The following is a 17,939-nucleotide window of genomic DNA, read 5'->3' as shown; positions in this document are numbered from 1 at the left end:
TGTAGAGCCTTAGCTTTCATTTTCTCCTAGTCAATATCTAACTCCTCTTACATAAACCAGGTGCTGAAAGGTAGACCTTTCTATATAGTTCCTTAAGGTCTTTATTTGATATGCTCAGACTGGAAAGAATAGATTTTAGGGATTTCTGCTTTCTAAATTCTGCATCATATACTCTGATCCCAACCCTACAGCTGGGACTTCAAATGGAGGATAAGATAGAGAAGAGAAACTGGTCTACAGATAAACAACTCTGCATTAGATGGTGATTCAGAACTATTTTATTAGTTGCCCTTGTTTACACATGTGGCATGACTTCAGACTGCATGTGAGGCAGATCCCATCACTTCCCTTTATTTGTCAATGTGTGATGTTCCAACTGAGCCCTTAACTCAGTTGCTTCAGCTGTAAACAAGAGCTTTAGTGAAATAGCTGCAGATTCCTGTCAAGCATCCTTGAGAGAGATACAAGGGTCAGCTGTATTTGGTGCTTCAATATAGATCAGCCTTTTCTGGGGACACAAGAAAGTGAAGGTCACCAAGTACTAAAGGAGGAGGTCATCATCAAGGAAGAACAAAAAATAAGCACACTTATTGTGCTTGCTTTTCCTTGTAGGCTAGACCTCCTTCCCCTTATAGTGTTGTTCTATGGGAACAAAGGGTGGTAGTTATGCCCTATCCATGGCAACATGACCACACTGTGACTTATAGCCTCACTTGAGTCAGTGCTGTGCTTAGATTCATATACCTTCATTCTTTTGCTCCAGTTCTGTCATCCTGTTTCTGATAGTTGTGAATTAGCCTGCAGTTGTCAGTGTATGGCCACATTCTGATAACTAATACTGGTATGGCCACTGACTAGATGTCATTGATAGGTTGAAAAAAAACCTGATTGATGAGATGATCTCCCAGAACCTTTCACTTTTAACATTTGAGAGTTCTTTCAATCTACAGATAATCACTGAGAGTAAGTAAATTATGGGGTGTGTTTAGGGAGAAATAAGCTATAAAGACAATAAAGTAGAAAAATGGGGAATGTACTAGTAAAGAATATTGGGTTTTAAATAGGGTGATTGAAGAAGCTTTGAGGATGTGGACTGACTGGATTATTTGACTAGGAAGATTTAAAACCCATTTCACTTAGGCATCTCATTTTATACATGAGTAGAGACACTGGTAGGAAGAAGGCAAGAAGCTTGTGCTTGCTGGATATTGTGTTGGTTATTGACACTTTCTGTATGATGGGGAGGGGCAACCTGGAGAAGCTTCTAGTCTATAATCGACCAATATATTTCCATTCAATTCAAGTTCAAATATATATATAAGTCCAGTTCAGTTATACATACACACACACACACACACCCCACTTTGGACAAACAAGTAATATCTAAATCCACACATGAGGGCTAAGAAAGGGTTTCTAAACATGGTTGTTGGATTTTTGAAGAGGAGTTAGAGTTCTCCCAAAGAAAGAATTCCAGTGGAAGGAGAAAGCATGTCCAAAGACACAGAGAAAGAGTATTGTGCCTATTTGTGGAATGTTACAGTAGCTATACTGGGAATGGCCTAAGATAATTCAGAAATGCTAAATCACCAAGGCATCGTTTGAAAATGTGCCTTTTTGTTGTCAGTGGTGAGTCAGTGGAAATTTGAAATAGAGAAAAGAGTTATAGATTTTAATATATTAAAGATTACCCTGAGAGGGCCATTGTGTAGAACAGATGTAAAGGTGATTGAAACACCAGCTGAAAATCTATTTCAATAGTGTATACAAATAAATGATTAAGGTTTGAACTGGGGGGGGGGATGGAGGTGAAGAATAAGGACATATTCAAACATTCTAGATCATGCTGGGTTGTAGAAGATGGGGATGGGGATTAATAGATACCTGGTGTGGGGGGAAGAAAGGGAAAAAATGAGAGAAAAAGGCAAAGAGTAGACTTATGCTTTCAGCTTTGTGGATCACAGCATCACTGATGGGTTCTACTTATCTAAACTTATCTAAGGACAAACTTATTCATTAATTAAAAAGGAATTCCACTGGATGACCTATGCTTTGGGGGCACAATGTATGATGGATTTATCTCCAGGCACTGCTTACAACATGGTGAGGATGAAATCAATGGAGCAGCCTGCAATTTGATGTGTGAACTTCAAGAAATGTCACTGTCATGTTATTCCTGAATTCCTGTTCATCGTCTGTCAACTTGGAGGAGTCTGCATATGTTTAGAAGCATGTGTGTCTGACGTTGGTTTCTAGATTATTTGCTGTGATTCTAAGGCATGCCTGAAGAGAACTGTGCTGCTATATGGGAGCTACTGCAAACCCCACTTGATGCCCTTAGAATAGAGTAGTGACTAGATAGTGACCAGTAGTGGCCATTGACAGTGACAAGGATCAGTCACTGCTCAGTCACAGATAAGAAAGGAGGTAAGTCATTGGTGAATGTATTAGTTTATTTTATGTTGCTGTGATAAAATACCCTCACAAAAATATCTTAAGGGAGAAAGGGTTTATTTTGACTTATAATTCCAGAGGGGATAAAGACCACCATGGTGGGGAGGGTGTGGCGGCAGGATAATGAGGCTACCCAGCAGCCAGAAAGACGTAAGAGAACAGGAAATGGAGCCCCACTATAAAAAAATTCAAAGTAAGGTACTTCTTCCAGCAAAGCTCAAGGTCCTAAAGGTTCCATAACCTTCCTTAAACATGCCACTAGCTCAGGACCAAGTGTTCAAACACAGCAGCCTATGGGGACACATTTTACATCTAAGCCACAATAATGAACTTCTCAAAAAGTGAACACAGATGGGATGTGTGGAGATGGCTTGGGTTCTAATTTGGCCATATCATGTGATAGTCTGCAGATCTTGGAAAATTCCTTAACTTCCCTGTGTTTTGGTCTTATGAAGGTTTGTTGAACAAATTAGGAAGATCTGACAACAGTGGGCAATGTGTGTGTTATAACTCTTCCTCTTGCTTCCTGGAGATTGTGTGGGGAACGGAAGGACTCACTTGCTGTGAGATGAATACCAGCACGCTCATGTCCTTTATGCTCTGAAGTTACACTGGAGTTACTAGCAAAATGCCTACCTAGCACGCGATGTTCATTCAATAAAAATGCTGTTGCATACATTGAATTCTATGGACGTACACCTGATGAAGCACTTTGGTAAGCTTTAAGAGGTGTCTGACTTGAATCACATCAGCACCAGAAAAAAAAATCGTGACATCATTGGAATCTGATGTTTTCTAGTGATCTCTATCTTCAAAGATCTTTTCTAGACACAGTGTCCTTGCCCACACCTATGCTTGCCCGACAGCCCAGAAAAGCCTGGTTTTAGGACCTGAGCTTCATACTTCTTATGGCTTGTTCCAAAGCAGTGGGTCAACCATAGGAACTGAAGCCAAATGAGCTTTAATTGAAGGATCAGGCCTGATCGACTTTCACTCATGGTCAGTCAACCCCTGTATACCAGGTCAAAAGCATATGAAGAAGGAAGAGCCTTCCTCTCAAGGTGCTTCTTACTCAGTTAAAGAGACATGTCTTTCAGGGTGAGATAATAAAGGAGAAATCCAATTGAAATGGCAATTAGGGGGTGAACACCAAATGGAGTGAACAAAAACTGATCATTAATAGTATGGACATGTTTCACTTTAATGTCTAGAAAGAGTTACAGGCCTTCTTAAAGACGCAGAAATGTGGATCTGACAGTAAGATTTCGAGTTTAGGGAAAGAAAACCTTAGACTAGAATGCAGGCCATTGCCCTCCAGCAATTATGAAAACTAATTGCCCCTGGCAGAATTGGCACAATCCATCATTTTTCTTTCTAAGCCTTCAATTCACTCAAAATACTTGCATGTTCTGCTAACTGCCCAATGCTACATCCTCTTTCTGTCTTCTACCTGAAAATCTATCTCAAAGCCATGCATTCTCTGAAAATGAAAAATGAAAATATGTCCCTGTCACAAGAGCCTCTCTGTCCTAGTCTTTATTCTCTCAAGACTATACTCTTTGCAATGTTGAGCATGCATACTCAGTATTAATTACCAATAATGATTAATTCAGTTGTAAGACAACACTCTCCTTTTCCCAGAAGGCCATAATACCTTAAATAGAAAGGGATATTTTAGTACAGGGTATTGGGTGATCAAGAGTGGATCTTGATACTGTTCTGATCTTATCAAGGAAGCAATCATTAACCAACTGAAGCTTTACTTCTGGCAGGCAGGATTCACAACAGATAGTAACCTTAGTTCTAGAAGGAGAAAACATGTGACTCACAGCTCTATCCCCATCATGTAATTCAGATAAAAATAAAACAATTAAACAAAAAATAAAGTGACATAAAGTCTACTGGTAAAGTTCTTATCTTTCACATGGCAACTATTTAATCCTTGTTGAAATAACAGGTTTTTTTTTTGTACTGTTTGCTCAGTGGAACGTCTGGCTAGCATGAAACAAACCTAAGGCTGTGACTTGGCAGTGAAGCATGACTTCTGTGAGACCTGACTACTGGCCTTTGGACTGGGGCTGGCTATTGAAAGTTCATCAACCAACCTTCTACTCCTGCTAAGCTCAGGCCTAGAGCAACAGATAACTCTGCCTTTATATGTGTTTGGATTCTAGAGCTTCTTTAGACCTGGTCCAGAGCTGTCAGTCATCATTAAATTAGGCTGCCTCTGGGTTGCTCCACAATGGACCTGCAGTGGAGTTTTCCAAGCCCTGTGTCCTTTACTGGAGGCCACCTACACCACTATCACCACCACCACCACAACAAAAACATTAGCAGAAAATATCTTCAAGGAAGTCCTGTTCCTCCTCAACAGTACTCCATCTTTCATTTATCTTTATAAAAAAGAATTTGCATTATTTAAAGATAAGCATACTCCAGTGCATTTTAATAAGGGGGTGCCCATCTTTGCCCCTGATTTGTATGTACTATGTTATTTCATCTAACATTCATAATAAATTTTTAGGGTTTATTTGCATCTTATATACAAAGAATTGAGGTTCATTGAGATAAATAATCCTCCAAGATCACTGAGTGATTGAGTCTGCACTTGAGTTAAACTCCAAAGCCCCCTTCTTTGTTTTCCACACCACTAGATCAAAATACCATTCCTGTGACTTTTTCTTATTAATTGCTCATTAATCATTTCTACAGACTGTCTCGGCATCCTTTGAAATTTATCTTAGCAGCAAGGAGGCAAAACAAAACAACAATGCATTTAGTTTTTCTGAGAACCTCTCAAAATGAATAGAGACCTATTCATATCAGAATTTGAGGTGGCATTCAGAGAAAAAGAGGGGACCGTGATGTCTGTTAAACATACAGGTTGCCTGGGTTTGGCCCAAGGCTTACTAGATATGACTCTCTTGGGAAGCTTTTAGGTATTTGTATCTTTAGTGAATCTTCAAATACTTATGCATACCAAATCCACAGTTCCAAACGGGTGTCTGATGAGGCAGAATAAAGATCTTTGGAAAAATTAATTTCTGTGCATCCCTGAAAGTTCAAATGAGATTCCCCCCCCCCATAGTCTATGGCATACATATGCTCATTGAGTATTTATAGTCCTTGTGCAACAGAGAAGTCATTTCTTGGTGCAACAATGTGCATCAGTGGAATAGAATGGAGGAGCCAAGCTTCCCAAGTCCTGGTCTTTTTGTTTGGCCTGAAAGAAACAGAAAACCTCATGGTTCTTATACTCTGCTTTATGAGACAGTAGATCTGGTAATGTTCTCTCTTCAGAAGGCAAGTAATTAGACTTATACAGATGGGATCAGCAAAGCAACAGCCCCTGAAACAAGTACCAAGTCCACAGCCTCCCATCACCTTGTGTAAAGTAGACAAGAGTCCCAGAGATACTGCGGCTAAAACAGTTAAATAAAATGTCACTAATATGGCTGTTGGCATGTCAGCATTGTTGGTAAAAACAAATCTGTTACTCTTTCAGGGCTGAAGAAAGTCCTGTCCTATTTGAGTTACTATTTCTCAAAGAACCAGATGCGAAGGAAAGGGGAACTAAGTCAGATGAGGCCTGGGAAGGTCCAGCTACAGTGTTTTGTACAATCCAGAGAGCAATCTATGATAGCCATATTTTGAGTTTTGAATGAATGAGTTTAAGTAGTATGGGGGGGGGTCACAAACCATCATCAGATTAAATTGGGTACTCAAAACATGCAATAGAAATGGACTGGGGAAGCACCTTTAAGGCAGCCCAGCTGAAGTTCTCTGATAGAAATTGCAAAGTATCCCATTAGGTGAAGCTTCCAAGTGAAAGAACAAATAGCAACAGAGATAGAGATAGCATCATCAAACTGAGTGTTCAAGACATCCAACAGAAACTGACTGGGGAAGCTGAGGCAGTTAGTGGCCATTCCAAATTGAGCTTCATGTCCATGCCTGGTCTTCCTATGGCTGACTTCCCTTGGCTAAACTTCCAGCTTCTTATTCCATCAGGCACTTTGATATCATGGGCTAAACAGTAGTAACATCTGTTGAAAATGGTTTACCTTCTAGCTATTTTCAAGGGCACAGTGGTTTTTCTCTTGGACTGTTTTGCTATTCTCTTCCTTTCCTGTCACAGAATTAGGAAGGCCAGTCCATCCCCAGGCCTTGAAGAATACTTTGAGACAAACATACTTGGGTCCAAAATGGGGGCAAAGATAAGTCTGCTTCCAAGGCCAGCTTCTCAGTGAGCTCAAACAGCACTTGAGGGGCTGGAGAGATGGCTCAGATGTTAAGAACACTGGATGTTCTTGCAGAAGACCCAGATTTGACTCCCAGCACCCACATGGCAGCTAACAACTGTCCATAACTCTAGTTCCAGGGGATCAAATGTCCTCTTCTGATCTCTGGGAGCATTGCACGACACAGGTGCACTTACATATATGTGGGCAACACATTTTCATACACATAAAAAGTATTTTAAAACAGCACTCGACAACCTACCAATGTAATGTGCATTATACCTAGCCTTTACATGCTTTTTTTAAAAAAATGATGTAAATCAAATGACTGAAAGCTCTTCACTAACATTTAATAATATAAGCTTTTCAAATGGAGCTAGAAGCATCTTCTATCTTTCCATCTTCTCAAAGGCCTGGGTGTTGTTTTTAATCATTTCTGCTGCTGAAGAGACAAGGTTTAGAGAAAGTAAGTTAGTTACCTCTGACAACTTGTGGAACAGCAGAGTACATCTGACCCCAGAGCCTGTGCCAGCTACCACACTGTGTCCCTCTATTCTTATACATTCACCATATCCTCACATTCAGTTTCCTGTCTAGTATTAGGGATAGGCCTGGCCCCCAATTCAAATGGTTTCTCTGTGGTTGATCGCCACTAGGAACACTGACTGTCTTGCCAATGCTTTGAAAATGTTCCACAGCAAAATCTCATTTATCTTGTCTGCCCTTATTTCTGTTGGAGAAAGAACTTACCAAGTATAGATGATCCATTTTTTAAGTTGAGATAGTGTTTGGCTTGGAGCAAAATGTCTAGAGTTAGACTACTTGACAGATGAATGGTGCCCCATGGTTTTCTGTGTAAAAGTTTTTGGGGCATGTTAATTAACGACTTTACTCTTTAACCTCTATTCTGTAAAACAGATACAAATACTACATTTTAGTAACCCTTCTTAGGTGAAAGGCCTCAGTGTATACTAGACTGTATATAAAAGTGGGGAGCTAGCTGTCACATGAACTTAAAGAAAAAAAACTTGTTGGAGAGATGGGTCAGTGGTTAAGAGCACCCTGGAAAGAGCATCTTATGGCCATACCTGAAGCAAGTTAAGTGCCCTGTGCACCTGAGCATTTGGGAAAACCACTCTAAGACATGTGCATTTGTTATTTTTCTCATTACTATGTCCAAATACCTGACAAGAAGCAGCTTTATTGAGGAGAGGTTTATTCCAGCTCACTGTTTGAGGGAGTACATTGCTTCATGGGGCGGGGGGGCTCAGTGGAGGCAGGAGGCATTTGACAGCTGCCTGCTCACATCTCAGTGGACCAAGCAGAAAGGACAGAAAGCAGGACCAGGATATAAACCTTAAGGCTCTCCCCTAGAGATCTACTTCCTCCAGCCAGATACCAAATCCCAAAGATTCTACAACCTGCAAAACAGTGCCACCAGCTGGGGACCAACTCCTTAAACACATGAGTCTGTTGGGGAGGTGTTACACCCAAATCATAACAACATAGGGAAAATCATTTGTGGTGCAAAGGGCTTAGATTTTGGAGTCACTTGGGCCTGCATTAAATTCTTGCATCATTAGTCACTAGACTAGGACCTGAAACAATTTTTTTTTCAGACACACTGAGCCTTTATTGAATCAGGATTTAAAAAATCAGGGGACAATGCTTAGAAAATCACTCTGAATTTTAGTATAAGAAATGAAATGTGTCTGACACAGCAACCGTAACATGGATCTCACTTTTCCGTACAACAGCAATAGCTATTATTTATTCTTTAGGTGCTTTGAAATAAAAACAATTTATTCCTCTAAGGTCATTGACAGAGTGATATTAACCTGGTTTTCTACAGACCAAAAAAAAAAAAAAAAAAGTAAACTTAATAAAATCAATTTGCCTAAAGTCAACTGGGCTAGGACCTGATGGAGGCACAATTTGACCCTGACTTTGAGCCTAAACTCTAACACTCATTTTCTGCTGCTTTTATGCTATCTTTCTCTCACCATCTTCTCTATTTTGATCTAATTCCTTTAGGCATTCAAAGGTGACCATATGCCACTGAAGACCACACATTCTTAAAGGCACAATATTAGGTATCCAGAAACTTAGTTTATGTGTTCATTGTCAAGACTTTCATAAAAGTCAAGGCAGCTGGAGGTAAACCAATCAGAGCCAAGAAGCAAACCCAATTGATGCTGTGATGGCGCTGATCTGAAGAATGATGAGCTTAGCAGCCTGGCCTTTGTCTCTTATTATCTTGTGGTTATGAAATAACTTACTGAAGAGAAAACAGGCTGAATTCTTCTGTCCCAGAACTGGTTTGGAGGTATCACGTTGGCGTAATCTGATATCTCTCATTAAAACTCAAGCATGAGATGGTCGATAATGTTCTCATTCATTTTTCCCCTTGAATTGTGATCCCCAAATGTCCTTCCAGAAGTTTACTGGGCATGTTAACCCCTCCATGATTTCAAACTGCTTCTTTTTCTATGAGTACATGGCAAGGAAGCTTGTGGGGCTTCTGTGTTTGGAAATGAAAGCACCTGACCATTCAGTGAAGTGGTTGGCTTTACAATTTTCCAAGAGTGACTCATTCAAGTAGCGAATCCTGCTACAGATCCCCAAATGTCCTTCCAGAAGTTTACTGGGCATGTTAACCCCTCCATGATTTCAAACTGCTTCTTTTTCTATGAGTACATGGCAAGGAAGCTTGTGGGGCTTCTGTGTTTGGAAATGAAAGCACCTGACCATTCAGTGAAGTGGCTGGCTTTACAATTTTCCAAGAGTGACTCATTCAAGTAGCGAATCCTGCTATGTGTCGGGTTCACCTGCTGTAGCTTAGCAGTGAGATAAGCAAACAACACAGCAGCAAACCACCCCATGGTACAGGCAGTGTCTCTTGGTGGTTTTCGGAATCCAAGACATTTTCCTTCAACTTGAAACCATTTAAAATGTCATACACAGAACACACACCTGCACATATCTGATTCTGTGAGATTTGTTTTCATTTCTGGTAAGAATACTTTTGTGAAGAAGTGAGACTATTCTAAAGGGACTGGGAATATTTATCTTTCCACTCTGAAGATATATAGACAATTTTGCTGTTTTGTGGAAATGGACTTTGAAATGATAGATATAGTGCTCCGTATGAGTCACTACTTGTTATACTAGTAGTCTACCACCTCTGTCATAATTAAATGGATCCAATATACCAAAGAAAGCTGAATGTTTATTTCTCAGCAGCCACCAGAAATCTTTCTTAAAATTGCTTCAGGGCAACTCTCACTTGTCCTGTTCTTTCTCGCTTTGCTCTTTCTTATGTTTATAGCATGCTGCATGTGGGCTAAAAACTTATGGCTCCTGCTGTTCTTTGAACCTTTGGATCCGTGACCCAGTTTCAGTTCTATTATCTGTGACAGATGCTGCCGGTGCCCCTCCATATCCCCTTGACATTTGCTGTTCCATCATCTGTGCTTTCTCGTTGAAAACGCCACTGTCTGCTTAAGAGCTTCCTCACGCTGCAGGAGTATGCCGAGCCTCCTCAAAGGGTAGGCAGAAGTCCCAGAGTTAACATCCTGTGAGAACATCACCAATGACAGATGGGAGTTGGCGGATACGTTCCCCAGCTTCCTTGTCTCGAGAAGTAAGTGACTCTGAGTCTCCCTGGGACTCTTCTTAACTCAGTTTCCACTTCTCTACTGGTACTTTCTAGAACCAACCCAAGCAAAAATATTCTTAGTCAGTTCCTAGTCAGGTCCTTCTTGGAGGACTTGCTTGCAATGCTGTCCCAGTTTTAGATATGAGCCTTCTCTTCGTCCCATCATTGGTGAGAGATGCCCAGTCCTTAAATCCTATAGTAGTTCTATGGCAGCTACTCTTGTCATGTCTGATCTTAATCCAGAGTCCTTTAGGAAGGAGCTGGAGATATTGCAATGAACTAAACTGATGTTACTTCAAGATTTATGCATGTAAATATGTTACATAGACTTTTGTGGAGAACTTCCACATCACATGAGTGTTTCCATCATCATGTTGTGTGAATGTGGCTTGCTATAGAGAGGCAGAACAATATAGTGGTTAAGAGCTTGGGTTCTGAGGCCATATAGAACTAGACTCAAACTTGGGTTCTGACCCTTGCCATCTATGTCTTTGGCACATAGTCCTCCAAGTCACAGTTCCTTTGTCTCTAGAATGGGAATAAATACTAGGACCTATTTCAGATCACTATTGTGATGTTTGTACTGTTCTACTAAAATCCTTATCATAGAGGCTGGGGAGATTGCTCAGTGGTTAAACACTTGCTTAGAAAGTTTGAGGACCAGAGTTCAGATGACCAGAATCTTTGTAAAATGTTAGGTGGGCATGCTGGCCTGACTGTAATTCAAGCATCAAAAGGCAGAGACAGGGAATTGCCAGAGCAAGCTGGCTAGCCATATGGGTGAGAGCTCTGGGCTGCCTCAATGAATAAGGTGGAAGAGTGATGTTGGATGATTTTGGGTACCACCTTAAGCTTCTGCATGCATGCACACCTCTCACACATGTACTCCCCCACATGCATGTGCCCCATGTGCACCACGCACATGTAAACAAACATACTACACATACACACATGAAAATGACAGAATTAAATAAGATAGTAGAATAACATTCTTATCAAATATAGTAACTATTACTATCATTTTGGGGTGAATAATATGCTATAATCTGTTCCATGCATAGAATCGGGAATTATGTTTAAATTTTAAGAACAAAAAGAATATGAGAATAAACATAAAAATGAAAATTTCCTGCGACTGAATAAATGGAGCTTTGGGTGAGAAACTGATCCCTTTGGGTGGATGTATTGTTCTTTGTATTACATAGTTTTCTTCAAACAGGGCCTGACATGGGTAATGCAAGTGATTTATTATAGGACAGCTCTCAGGTGAAACCTTCTGGGAGTGAGGGAAGAGGGATAGAGCAGGGAAAGTGGTTATGCAAAGATGTAGATTCAACTGAACCTAGACCCCAGCCTAATCTCTCATCCCAGGGATCTCAGTGATGTGAACAGCTCTGCCGAATTATTTTGCCTTGAGATAAAGGGCAGCCCTTTTGCACCCCCACTAGCCAGTCCTTGTGTGGTACGCCTCCAGGGGCAAAGTACAACCTCCTTTAGATTTCTAGGTGAGGCATCTTTCATTTGCTGAGCAAAATTCTCAACAGAAGGGCACAGCTGGGGACTGTTCACACCCAGCACTCCCAGCAGCTGGGGGGATATATATGTTTCTTGGCATGAAGATCTAAATGGGGCTGTACTAGCTACTGCTACACTTCTCCATTTGCATAAAATGGATAGCATATTATTAGTAGTGGGATTTTACAGTCATGTCTGGTGTGGCAATTAGGGGGAAAATCCATCAGTGCTGATGGATGAATTGACAACATAAAGTGTTAATGTGCTAGTGGTCTGTTTTTTCCTCACTACCCCCACCCCAAGGTATGACTTCTTGATGGACATAGTAGCTCTCTCTGGCTATTATCTAGGAAGACTTATGGGACTCTCTCTCTCTCTCTCTCTCTCTCTCTCTCTCTCCCTCTCTCTCCCCTCTACCCCCTGCAGCTTCCCACTAATGTAAAGATTCTGAGTTTGCTCTCAGATCTCATTTGTTCAGCTATGGTGTTGTGAAAAGTCTTGGAAAGGCTAGATAACCCCACTGTCCTGCGAGTTTGCACAAAACTCACCAGTCTATCTTCAGACAGACTGTTTATACTGTAAAGCAACATATTTTTGGTATAGAAACTAACATTTTTGACATGTTACATCCTTTCTGAAGTTATTTTCTAGTAATCTTCCCCTTTATCCTCATAATTTCTCTCTATGGCTAAAGAGTTAGTAAGTAATATGGGGCAAGTTCCTTTTAAAAAGTTGGTTCAAATATTCCCTCTTTGGGTCCCTTACAAGGCATAATAAAATGAAAACACTCATTAAAGTGCTTTATGAAGCTGGCCCTTGGCAAGCTAGTAATATTATTATTATTATTATAATCATTAGTGTATTTTCCTTTGACTGTCTTCACCCTTATTATTTTAATTGAGAAGAGTCTAAGTCCAAATAGTCATCTATAAGAATCCGTCTGGAAGCTAGACATTGGTTCCATCTGTCCTTGCACATCAGCTCTGAGCTGTTCAGTGGCCCATTTTCCTCTGTCTCTGTCATCTAAATAATTCCTCTGAGGTTCTAGGAACAGAGATTTTCTCAGGTTATATGAGATGTCAACTAAGGACTGAACAGCAGAAAGATCTGATGAGCTCACTTTCTAGAATCCAGCATCTGAAGTCTTCCTTTCATGGTTAAAAGCTACCCAAGTTTATCCCAGACTAGCTTTCCAGACAAATAAGAGTTATGTTGTTATATCAGTGAAGATTACATCAAAATCTATTAAAATTAATCACCTAGTTTAAAAATATTTATTTGGCTTATTTAAAAAAAATTAATTATGTGTATCTAGCATGTGTGTATATACACACATGCCATGGTGCACACATGGAGATTTGAGGATAGTCTACTCTCTCCTTCCACTCTGTGGGTTCTGGGGTTCAAACTCAGATCCTCAGGCTTGGCAGGAAGTACCTTTACCCACTGAGCCGATAAGTGGCTTATTGGCTTATTGATTTAAATATAAAAATTAACTCGTTTCATAGATTTCCTTTCTCTTTCAGTGTGGTTAGGGAAATAAACACAGGGCTTGACACTCAGAAGTAGGGACTGTGAACACAGGCTTAATAACAGCAGTGAAATGTGGGGAGGACATGACGGTAAGAAAAATTTTCCCCAGGGTCTGATGTGTGGGACTATTTGGAAAACAAAGCTCTTCCACATATCCTTATTTTAATATTGGATATAAAATAGATTTGCATTTATTTATAACTCAGACTTATTGGCTGTATTCTGTGTAGAAAGAATCTTGATCAAGGTGAAGATGATTTGACTCCTATGGAGAAAAGTACAATTTAGGAAATGAGGTTGGGAGAGGAATCCAAGGATGGCGCTGAGGGAGGAGTGCTGAGCCTAGTGGGGACTAAGGATGTGCCATACTCTCGGTTTTTAACATGATTTGACTTTGAAAAACATTAGGAGAGCAGCTGGAGAGATGGCTCTGTGGTTAAGAGCACTAGCTGCTCTTGCAGAGGACCCAGGTTTGGTTCCCAGCACCCACATTGTGGCTAACAAGCATCTGTAACTCCAGTTCAGATGACCTGATGCCCTCTTCTGGCCTCTGCAGGCAGTGTATGCATGTGGTGCCCTTACATACATACATGCAAACACTCATACACATAAAATAAAAATAAGTAAATAAAATGATAGAAGAGTTCAGTTTCCAGCATGGGTTAGTGGTCTCTTAATAGACGAGCTTTTATGTTGCATCTATAAACTCTAGAGAGAGACCACTTAACTCTCACCAGTGACACTTCCTCATGCAACAGAGTGCAATGCACCCAGAACCACAACTGGTCAAGGTATAGAGAACAAGAGACCACAGAGTGCATGTCTCTGGATAGGACTCCTATATTAAACCTCACCTGCCCATGGCTCAGGGACACTTCAAAAGAGGGGGTGTAAAGACTGTAAGAGCCAGGGTTGGTATATGAACATAAGGCCTCTGGAAACTTCTCATATGAACTGGCAGCAATGGTGACAGCATGCATAAGAGCTGTGCTGATTCAAGCAGACAAAAACCCAGCACTGAACTGGGAAATTGAGCAGCAGGCTCCAACATTAGCCAAGGAACTATTGGCAGCTGATTACTACTGGGTAAGGGAGAGTTGATCTACTTTAAGGGAGTGACTCTAGTAGATGAACTTGCACTGAGGGACATCTGAGTATAAAAGCTTACTGGATAGGACTTAACATATATGGCAGAATGCATGAAATCTGGTGGCAGAGGTACTAAGGGAAGGTGTGAATGGGGGTGATGGCTCTAAATATTATTTAGATTTATTATATGAAATTCACAAAAACTCAGTAAAAACCTACCCCCAAAAAGTAATTACCCAATGACTTGGGAGAATGAACAAAGCAAGTAAATTCTGGATTGTGGATCACAGATGAATTTTCTGTTTTGACAGTTTTTAGCTCAAGGGCAGGCTACTCCCAGCACTGCGAGAGTAACAAAACTGTTATAGAAAACCCAGAATTACTCTGGATGGAGACCTAGTAATAGAGTCCAGGATACTCATGAGCGCTGAAACAAAGATGTGAGAGAGGCAAAGTCCTACATTATTTGTGTGAACTTTTTCCAAATCTCAGACTGATGTCTGAAAGATTCATACATAAAACAAATTCAGTGTCCAGTCAAGAATGAACAAACTTAGCTGAGATGCTAACTGCAAGAGATGGAGTTTTCAGTTTCAGTTTAATCATCTTCTAAAACAAAAGTAGGAAGACTTTTGAGAGAATACAATAGAATCCAAAGCCTTTACAGCATAACATTCATAATCAACAGGATACAGTTAAAAAATAACATGACATTTGTGCTAGCTTTCTATCACTATGACAAAATACATGAGAGAAAGAAGTTCAAGGAGGAAAACTTGTTCTGAACTCATAGTTTCATTCATGGCCAGTTGGTTCCTTTGCTTTTAGGTCTGGAGTGATGTAGAACCATAATGATGGAAGCGTGTGGCAGTAGAGAGCTGCTCACCTGTGGTGGCCATAGGGGCAGGGGGGGAGAGAGAGGAGAGAGAGAAAGAGAGAGAGAGAGAGAGAGAGAGAGAGAGAGAGAGACCCTTCAAAGACATACCTTCTGTGACTCACTTCCTCCAACTAGGCTCCACCTCTTAGTAGCTCATTCAGTTATGAACTCATTGGTGAATGGACTCTTTCATTAGGTTGTTGTGGTGGTTTGAATGAGTGTCCAAGTATTTGGACACCTGGTCCCCAGTTCCATGCCTGTTTGGGGAGGGTCAAGGAACCTTTAGGATGTGTAGCTATGCTGGAAGAAGCCCATCACTGTGGAAGGACTTTGACAGTTTATTGCCATGCCCACTTCCTGTCCTTCTCTGCTTCCTGGGCCTACTTGAAGATATGAGCCACCATGCCTCTCCTGCTGTGATGGATCATCCCTCTAGAACCATAAGCCAAATGAATTCTTCCTTCTGTAAGTGGCCTTGGTCATGGTGTTTTATCCCAGAAACAGAAAAGTAACTAAGAGTTACATCCTCATGATCCAACCATCTCCTAGCAAAGTAACCAGTTGAGAACCCAGCTTTCAACACATGAGCCTGTGGGGACATTTTATACCCAAACTCTAAGAACATTTGAAGAACTTAGAAATTTGACTCATTCTCTACCAAAATTACAATCAAGAGGACACAAATGTGGCTTTAATGTTGGAACTAGCAGAGAGGTATTTTACAGTGTCAACTATTATTATCACTGTGCTCAGTGAGGTGAAGACAGAAACGTTCATAGTGTGTAAAAACTACAAAAGAGAGCTAACTAGAAAATCTTGAACCAGAAGGAAAATACCTAAAAATAAAATATTTGCTGTGTAGCTTCATGAATAGAGCTGATCAATGGAAAAATTAGCCAGCTATAAAATAGACTGGCAAAAAATGGTAATATCTGAATGATAAGATGACAAGGTCCCAACTTTAGCCAAGAGCTTTTGGCAGCTGATCACTGCTAGGTGAGGGAGAATTGGTTTTCCTTAAGGGACTGACGCTAGATAAACTGACCAGGTTCCAGTGGATGAACTGTGCATCTAGGGACACAAACTTGACTTGATAGGCCTTAATATATATGAGAGAATGCATGAAATCTGGCAAGGGACTATGGGGAGGTACAGATAGGGGAGAGGGTTTAAATATGATTAAGATGTATGAAATGCACAAAAATTCAATAAATATATATATTGAAATAATAGCAGAAAAAAAAACCCAATAACATTGGATTGTTTCCTAGCCTATTCAGAAAGATGGAGATGCAAGAAAGCCAGGATTCTGTTGTGGAGCTTAGAGTTTTTCTTCCCCTTGAGTATTTAGTATTTAAATTTCTGGGATGAGTGGTTAGCCCTATTACCTCCTCACTCTAGAATTCTTGTGGAAATGAACTCTGGCAAACACTTGTTCTTTTTAGCACCTTCCTGAGGAACATTAGCTTACCATGAAAAGGGCATATTAAAACACTATCTAAATAAAATGGTATAGTTATTAATGGGATAATTAATAGGATGCCAGGCTTTAGTAGCCAGATTAACTAAGACAAGGTAAGGGACCATTAAATAATATAGGAAAGAAAAACATATATTTAGTAGAGTCCTAGAAGAAAGGAATGATAGGGCACAAAAATATTTTAAGTAATAGAAAATGAAAATAGCTTATCTGACAAACATAAATTTATATATTCCATAAGCTCAGTTAATCCTAAGCAACAAAAGTAAGATGAAACCCTAAATATCAAAGTCAAATTTTAAAAACTGAAGGTAATTGTTTACTTTTGTCTTTGATGACCTTGATTTTTGCTTTTATATTAATGCTTTTTGTTAAGCACATGCATATTCATTTCTGTTAGATACCCTTTTCCACCATAAAATGCTTCCTTTAATCTCTCCTTTTCATTGTAAAGTGTTTATCTGTAAATCTATTTTGTCTAATCTTATGCCAACAAGCTCAGGGTTTGCCTATTTTTCTAACCTCTTTGCTTTCAACCTCTGTCTTTATATTCAAATTCTATCTCGCTGGCAGCATATAATTGCAAGTTGTTTATTCTAATCTGTTTTGTCAGGTTCCTCCCCTTAATTGCAGTGTGTAGTCCATTAACATCTAATGTAATTATTGGCATAATTTAGAACTAAAGAGAGGAACTTGGTGTCTAATTTCTCATTATTTATATTTCATTTTTAAAATTTACTCAATCCTGCATCTCTGCCTTTTGAAAAACTTGTGTCTTAAAAGTTTTCTGGCATCCATCAATAGAAATTGGCTGAATTTTATCAGCATCTCTTTTTGCACACTTAAGCTTTAGTTCCTTCTTTTTGTTAACTCTGCTTCCATTACTCTTTGCTTTCAAATTAACAGGTACTGATGTTTTGTTCAACAAATATTTATTTTATTGCGTGCATGTTCTATTAATACATCAGGTACTATTTCTAATTGTATAAACAGCAGGAACAAAGCCCTCATCCATTTGAAGCTTAAATTATGACAATAAAGCCATAAAATATGTAGTATATTAATGTAGTGGAGAAAAACCAGACATCTAGG

The sequence above is a fragment of the Nannospalax galili genome, unplaced genomic scaffold (genome assembly GCF_000622305.1).
Source record: "Nannospalax galili isolate Female #2095 unplaced genomic scaffold, S.galili_v1.0 scaffold335, whole genome shotgun sequence".
NCBI lineage: Eukaryota > Metazoa > Chordata > Mammalia > Rodentia > Spalacidae > Nannospalax > Nannospalax galili.
Note: the sequence above shows the minus strand (reverse complement) of the source record.